Source organism: Chiloscyllium plagiosum, chromosome 5, assembly GCF_004010195.1.
Source record: "Chiloscyllium plagiosum isolate BGI_BamShark_2017 chromosome 5, ASM401019v2, whole genome shotgun sequence".
NCBI lineage: Eukaryota > Metazoa > Chordata > Chondrichthyes > Orectolobiformes > Hemiscylliidae > Chiloscyllium > Chiloscyllium plagiosum.
Genome location: NC_057714.1, coordinates 76,699,377 through 76,708,279, shown reverse-complemented (window position 1 = coordinate 76,708,279; position 8,903 = coordinate 76,699,377).

Here is an 8,903-nt window from a genome sequence, read left to right as displayed (position 1 = left end):
TCAATGTAATTTTCACCATTCAGACTGCAGTACCTTCAATCCTGCAGAAAAGGTCTGGCTTCCTGTGGAATAAGGAATGGGGAAGGCACAAAGAAACCTCAGCACCTTGGACCACAGCAGGATATTGGGGATCTTTCATTTCTCTTTGATGTGAGACTCGGTGCAATGAAAAGGTGGTGCAGCAAAGACAAAAGTGACAGCTACAAGCTGACATGCTAAACCTTAATGTTCTCTTTCAGCAGCAGTGGAAACTCCAATCCGATTCAAAAACTCCTAAATAACCTGAGCACTGCACATAAATGGTCCATTAAGAGTCATAGAGGACAATTGAGCAACAGAGTGTCATTCACACATTAGAAATGGTGCAATGAAATTGTTTTAAAAACTGCGTTACAGGCATGTGTAAGTGTTGTACCAGGTCCAAAGAAATTAAAAGGATATCACTGGCCACAGAGCAAGTATAGTATCTCGTATAGTGTACGTATCCTGAAATTCCCTCCCGAATAGCATTGTGGGTCTACTACAGTATACGGACTGCAATAGTTCAAAAAGGCAGCTTGCTACCACCATCTCAAGGGCAATTATGGATGGGTAATAACTGTTGCCCAATCAGTGGTGACCATATCCAGCAATTGCATTCAGAAAATAAATATATACTGAAACAAAATTCCCATCTTATTGCCATGGTAGGCATTGTGGAGGAAATGTCCACTATCATTATCAATCAAAGCTCAGGCTTGGAATACCACTGAGAAGCCTCCAATATATCCCAATCCTGAAGGAGGTGTCCAGCACGGTCTAACATATTTTCATCTTCAACTTTACTCTAATGCTGATGATTGTAAAGTCCTACTTTTGGCTGGAGTTCCCAATATATCATTGTCTGCACAGCAGCAGCCTCAAGCTGAAAAAAGTGTGGGAACAGTACCACTAACTAAAGAAAGAGAAATACTGACCCTAGATGTTGCAGGGAACTCGTCAAATCTTTGATTTCAGAATTGTCTTGCAAAATAATCTTTGTTCTTCTTTTTGTCGACCCGATGTGCTCTTGGATGAAATGTTTGAATAATTCTTCCATTGTTGCAGCAGCAGTGAATATTACATGTATTGTACTTCATGCTGAAGTTGATTCATTTTTTTCAAGCTGATGCTTTAACCTTTCCCCAACGTGCATAGGAGAAAAAGAGAAAAGCAGCAGAAGAAGAAAATGAGAATGACAGTATTTTTTTGTCATCCTCTTTGAGGTGTTTGATGGTTCAGTTCCTGAAGAATCGTCTCATGGATCTGGCTTTCTTTGATCAAACTTCTCTCACGTCACCTTCAAGTTATAATTAATGTTACAGCCCATGTAGCAACTGTTGTGGGAAGCAGGTATCTAAGTCTGCCATTATGTTTGCATAATAAGGAGAAAATATCGAAAGCATATATCCCTCACTTCCTCAAAACATACCCAGCATGCTGCTGGAGACTGACAATTTTTGGTGAAACATATTTAGGGATTAAGATGAAAGTATAAGTAGTTTGTAGTAGAGAGGTGTTGTACATGGAATTAATAGCTTCATACTTATCATTGAATTGCATCTAGTTTAAACTAGAATGGCAGGAGTCTGGGAACCAGAACAGCAGGTCAGCAGATGGAGGGACAGTGGAGAAGGTCGATGTTAAGACCAATAAGTCAGAAAGGAAGGACAGGCAGAAACATGTAACTGCAAATAATAGATTCACAGGTTGAAGTGCATTTATTTCAATGCAAGGTGTATTAAAGGTAAAGTTAAAAAACACACAACACCAGGTTATAGTCCAACAGGTTTATTTGGAAGCACTAGCTTTCAGAGCGCTGCTACATCAACCACCTGTTGAAGGAGCTGCGCTCTGAAAACTAGTGCTTCCAAATAAACCTGTTAGACTATAACCTGGTGTTGTGTGCTTTTTAATTTTATCTACCCCAGTCCAACACCGGCTCCTCCACATCATATTATAGGTAAGGCAGATGAGTGCTGAGACTGGATCAATACAGAGGAGTATAATGTTGTGGCCATTACAGAGGATGATAGAGGAATAGGACTGGCTGTTCAATATTCCAGGGTTTCATCATTTATAGATGAGATAGTGAGGAAGGTAAAAGAAGTGAAGAAGTTATATTACTAATCAGCTAGAATGTTTCATCTGCACACAGAGAGGACATATTGGAGGGTTCATCCACTGAGGCAATATGGGTAGAGCTCACAAATAAGATAGGTGCAATCACTCTGATAGGATTAAATTATAAACCCACCAACAGCAACCGACATATTGAGGAACAAATATGTAGTCAGATTGTGGAAAGTTGCAATGATAACAGGATTGTCATAGTGGGTGACCTAATATTAACTGAGACTCCATTACGCAAGAGGCTTAAATGGGGAAGAATTTGTTCAGTGCATCCAAGAGGGTTTCTAGAAACAGCATGTGAATAATCCAACTAGAGGAGGGGCCATACTGGATCTTGTGTTGACCAATGAGCCTGGCTAGGTGACTGACCTTTCCATGGGAGAGCATTTTGGAAACAGTGAACACAACTCCTTAAGTTTTAAGATAGCTATGAATCAGGATAAGTCAGAACCTTGCAGGAAGGTATTAAATTGTGGGAGGGCAAATTACGTCAGTATTAGGCAGGAGCTAGGGAGTGTTAACTGGGAGGAGCTGTTATCAGTCAAGTCTACATTTGACACGTAGGAAGTGTTAAAGACTTGCTGGGGAGAGTTCAGGACTGACGTGTTCCAGTAAGGAGGAAGGATAAGGATGGCGAGATAAAGGACCCTTGGATAAAGAGGGAGATTGTGATTTAGGAAGCTAAAGTCTGACAGGGCCTGTGAGGGATATAAGGAAAGCAGGAAAGTACTCAAACAGAGAATTAGGAGAGCAAGAAGGGGCCATGAAATGACCTGGGTAAATAGTGTTAAAGAGAATCCCAAGGCATTCTATTAATACATTAAAAATGAAAGGGTAACTTGGGAGAAGGTAGGGCCACTCAAGATAAAGGAGGGAACTTATGCTTAAAGGCAGAGAATGTGGGTGAGATCTTAAATGAGTACTTTGCATCGGTATTCACCCAGGAGAAGAATATGGAGGAAAGTAAAATTTGTGTAGAGCATGCTAATATGCTAGGACATTTTGAGATCAAGAAAAAGTGGTGTTGGATCTCTTGAAGAGCATTAATTCTTAGATTCCCTACAGTGTGGAAACAGGCCGTTCAGCCCAACAAGTCCGCACCGACCCTCCAAAGAGTAACCCACCCAGTCCCATTTCCCTCTGACTAATACACCTAACACTACAGGCAATTTAGCATGACCAATTCACCTGACCTGCACATCTTTGGACTGTGGGAGGAAACCGGAGTACCCAGAGGAAACCTACGCAGACACGGGAAGAATGTGCAAACTCCACACAGACAGTCACCCAAGGCCAGAATTAGACCTGGTACCCTGGTGCTGTGAGGCAGCAGTGCTAACCACTGAGCCACCATGCCGCCTTATCCAGTAAGGTGGATAAGTTCCCAGGATCTGATGGTATTTACCCCAGGTTATTGAGGGAGGCAAAAGAGGAGATTGCTGAGCCCTTGACCAAGATCTTTGTATCCTCACTAGCCACTGGAGAGGTCCCAGAGGATTGGCAAGTAGCTCATTTTGGTACTCTGTTCAAGCAGGGAAATAGGGATAATCTATGAAATTATAGACCAGTGAGACTCACATCGGTGGTTAGAATCTATTGGAGAGAATTCTTAGGGATAGGATTTACATACATTTGGAAAAGCATGGTCTAATCAGGGACAATCAGCATGGCTTTGTGCAGGGTAGGCTATGTCTTACTAAATTGATTGAATTTTTCGAGGTGGTGATCGATTAGAGTAGAGCAATGGGTGTTGTCTACATGGATTTTAGTAAGGCTTTTGACAAGGTCCCTCATGGTAGGCACATCCAGAAGATTAAGATGCGTGGGATCCATGGTGACTTGGCCACGTGGATTCAGAATTGTCTTGCCCAAAGAAGACAAAGGGTAGGGGTGGAAGAATGTTTTTCAGGCTGGAAGTCTGTGCCAAGTGGTGTTCCACAGGGATCTATATTGGGACCTCTGCTGTTTGGATATATATATAAATGGCTTGGATGAAAATGTAGATGGGTGGGTTAATAAGTTTGTAGACAATACAGAGACTGGTGGATCTATAGAAGGTTGTCAATGGATACAGTGGGATAGAGATCAGTTGCAGATATGGGCGGAGAAATGGCAGATGGAGTTTAGTCAGGTAAGTGTGAGGTACTGCATTTTGGGAGATCAAATGTTAAGGAAAAGTATACAGTTAATACAGGACTCTGAACAGCATGAATGTACAGAAGGATCTTGGGATTCAAGTCCATAGCTCCCTGAAAGTGGCCATACAAGTAGGTAGTGTGGTAGAGAAGATGTATAGTATACTTGCTTTTATTCATCAGGGAATTGAGTCCAAGAGACATGAAATGATACTGCAATTTTTTTAAGACTTTGGTTCAGCCACACTTAGAGATTTATGTTTGATTCTGGTTGCCACATTACAGAAAGAATGTGGAGGCTTTGGAGAGGGTGTAGAAGAGGTTTACCAAGATGGTGCACAGATAAGAGGGTATGAGCTATAAAGAGAGGCTAGGAAAACTCAGGTTGTTTTCTCTTAAGTGGCAGAGGTTGAGGGGAGATTTGATTGAAGTCTATAAAATTATGGGATTCATGGATAGGATTGACGGTTAGAATTTTTTTTCCCCAGAGTTGAAATGTCTAATACTATGGCGCATGCATTTAAGGTGAGAGGGGAAAAGTTCAAAGGAGACATGAGGGGCAGGTTTTTTTAAACAGAGAGATATTAGTCTGGAACACGTTGCCAATGGTGGTGGTGGAAGCAGATACGTTTAAGGGATTTTTAGATAAACTCATGAATGTGCAAGAAATTGAGGTCTATAGACTAAGGGTGGGCAGAAGGGATTAATTTCTGCCTTCTATGATAACAGGTTACATAGAACTTGAACCTGAGGGTGGAAAGTTCTCAAGCTGTCTCTCCTGTACATAGTACATATAGTTATTAAATATTGTTAATTTTCTCTAATATGGTTGCAGGCCCAAAGTACATCTCTAGATGTCATTCATGATCATGCTTTATAGGAAGCTGAAAGTATTCTTTTATCCATCCTAACTGATGGCAGATCACAGGGAAGTGGAACATGGGAGTGAAAGAGATGTTCTGCTTGTGTATGCCCTATGAAAATAGTTAATAAGTGTTGTTAGTTTTCATCAATTACATTGGACCAAGGAATCAGGGGAAAATTCTCGGCTGGTTGGAATCATCCCTGGCACAAAAGGAAGTGTTTATTTGATGGCTGTGTTCCTCAGGCCAAACTATCTTCAGCTGCTTGATCAATGACTTTTTGCCATCATAAGGGCAGGAATAGGGAAGTTCGCTAATGATTTCACATCATTCAACACTATTTGTGACCCCTCAGATATTGAAGTAGTCCATGTTCAAATGCAGCAAGACCTGATCAATGTCCAGGCTTGGGCTGAAAAGTGGCAAATAACATTTACACCATACAAGTGCCAGACAACTATTATCTCCAATAAAAGATAATCTAATCATTGCCTCTTGACATTCAATAGCATTGCCATCATCAAATTCCCCACTACCAACTTCCTGGGGGTTACAATCAACCAGAAACTGAACTGGGCTAAGAATATAAACACAATGGCTGCAAGAGCAGGTCCAACGCTAGGGATCCTGTAGCAAGTAACTCACCTACTGACTCCACAAAGCCTGTCCGCTATCTACAAGACACAACTCAAGAATGTGATGGAATACTCCCCACTTGCGTGGACAAGTGCAGTTCTACCAGCAGACAAAAGGCTTGACACCATCCAGGCCAAAGTAACCTGCTTGATCGGCACATAAACGCAACATTCACTCTCTCCACTACTGATACAGATGGCAGCAATGTGTGCCATCTATAAGGTGAAATGCAGAAATTCACCAAGACTTCTTAGACAGCACCTTCTAAACCTACAACCACCATCATCTACAAGGACAAAGCCAGCTGTGCATGGGAACAATGCCTCTTGTTATCAACATTCATTCACCATCATTGAGTCAAAATCCTGGAACTCTAGCCCTAACAGCATTGTGGAGTTACCTACAGCACAGTAACTGTAGACAGCTCAAGAAGGCAGCTCACCATGACCTTCTGAAGGGCAACTAGAGACGGTAATAAATACTGATACAGCCAGCGATATCCATATCCTATGAATGAAATTGTAAATTATTTTAATTATTCTAGCCTGAATAGCACAGGATTGGGTACATTTCTATTCCAAAAGATTTAGTTCAAGAGGCGGCACGTGGCACAGTGGTTAGCATTGCTGCCTCAGAGTGTCAGAGACCCGGGTTCAATTCCCGCCTTGAGCAACTGTCTGTGTGGAGTTTGCACATTCTCCCCGTGTCTGCGTTGGTTTCCCCCGGGTGCTCCGGTTTCCTCCCACAGTCCAAAGGTGTGCAGGTCAGGTGAATTGGCCATGCTAAATTGCCTGTAGTGTTAGGTAAGGGGTAAATGTAGGGGTATGGGTCTGGGTGGGTTGCTCTTCAGAAGGTCGGTGTGGACTTGTTGGGCCGAAGGGCCTGTTTCCACACTGTAAGTAATCTAATCTAAGTACTGACACAACCGAGAGAACAGTAGATTAATTGATGAAAGTAAAGCATCAGAATACTAAAGGCAACTTTGTAAAAATAGTAAAAGTGAACAAAAGTCAATAAGTAGGCAACGTATACGAATTATTTAATGAGGAATGAGAATGCATGAAAGAACACAGATGAAATACCAGTGACAGATTAGAAAAAGTTCAGGGAATGCAACTTCATTTTAGGAAGCAAAGTACAAAGTAGATACAGTATGGTTGAAATGTGGGATGACAATGAATTTGGTACTGGTTGGCTGAAAATTTCAATGCTGTCAGAAGAATAGTAAGGAGGAAAGTTAGCTCAACCAGGTGACTGTCTGAATATTAATTTCTAGATTTATAGCTGTCAGACAGAATGATATGACTCCTTCTAGTTTGAACCTGCAGCCTCAGAAACTGCTGCCATCCTTAATTTGACAGGGAATTTGCAGAGGTGACCAATTAGGAGGATTTTTCCCAGGAAGTCGTGTTGGTAGGTGAGTTGTTCACAACTATAGAGGTCAGGAGCCAGGAGTTGGTCACAGCCCACAATTATTTTGAAAGGACGTAAGAATCCATCCCATAGATCTAAAATTAGCTTGTTGTCTCAGGGGATCTGTTCAAAATGCAATAGATATTTGCTATCCCTGAGATTGAGATTCTGGCAAGATTTCTCATCAGAATATTTATATCAGTCATATGGAAGTTGGCAGTAGAGTGTATCATCAGGTACTGACAACATCAACAGTGGTAAACCTAGCCACTTTTCGATGCATTTCATGAAATTTGATGAAATACAAAGAACAAAATTAAGGAGCGGATTATTTTCCATGATATTTTGAGCATGCAATAAATTGATATAAATTGACTCATGATAATTCTAATGAGTTTTATTTCAAGTGCTTTGAGAGAAAACCCATGTGTGATTCCAGGGCATGTTAATGTACCTGAGTGACAGTGTATTTCATTCAACGGAGTTTATTTTCATCAAATCTGTCTCCTCACTGGTGTTAGAGTATGCTCAGATGTCAAGGCAGACAAGGTTTGAGCAAACAAAACGATTTTTCATTTGTAATAAAGGGCAATTGTAGTCGACTATCTTAAGGCAGTCATTATAATTATTATTAGGACATAAATGCATGTTAAAATGAGGGCAGATTGTCTTTTTATCACATTAGTCATCTTTGAGAAATATGATTATGATTGCAAAGAATTTGCTTTTTACAAACTGAATGGAATGAATACTTAATTAAATACTTGTGCAAAGGGCTGTAATGCCAGACAATAGTCATTTCAATAATGAATGACATCTTATGCTCTCTAAGGGAGCCTACAACAAACACATTGACCTCCAACTGGGAATCATTCAAGCTGCACTTAATTAACTTAATCAAATGCCCTAGTCATGTTAAGATTAACCCATCGCAGCAGTACACCATTAATGTCCTCATATCTTTGCACGTATTCATCAGCTTAAGCCACAACTCCACCTGAAATTCTAATTTTTAGCTTTAGGAAACTAGAATGTGACAGTTTTCTTTACAAACATCTGAAGTACATGCAAAAAGAGGCCATTTGGCCCTTCAAGCCTGAGCTGCCTTTCAATAAGATTTTTTCTGATCTGTTAGTGTTTAGAATTCTACATTCACATTTAGTTCTGATAGTCTTTGATCCCATTGCTTAACAAGGGTCTAACCATCTCTATATTAAAAATATTTGATGAATCTGCCTTTAATGCCTTCTGAGGCAGGGAGATTTAAAGTTGCACAAATCTCTGAGAGAAAATAAGTTCACCATCTCTGAAGGACAACCTCTCATTTTACAACAGAGCTTCTTAGTTTTGGATGCATCAACAAGAGGTGATATCCTTTCAACATCATTTTGTCAAGAGGAAGATAAAGGATCTTATACATTTCACTGATTCACTGAAGAGTCATGGTACAGAGAGAAGCCATTCAGCCTATCGTGTCTGCACCAGCTCTTCAAATGAGCTTAATTACCTACACTCAATCTGCTGCTTTTTCCCTTCATCCTCCTGCATTACTTCTATCCAAACTATCATCTAGTACTCTCCTGAATGCCTCACTTGAACTTGCCTTCACCATGCTTCCAGGCAATGCATTTTATACCCTAATTACTCACAGTGTGAAAAAGGTTTGAACTCATCTTGCATTTGCTTCTTTTACAAATGACTTTAT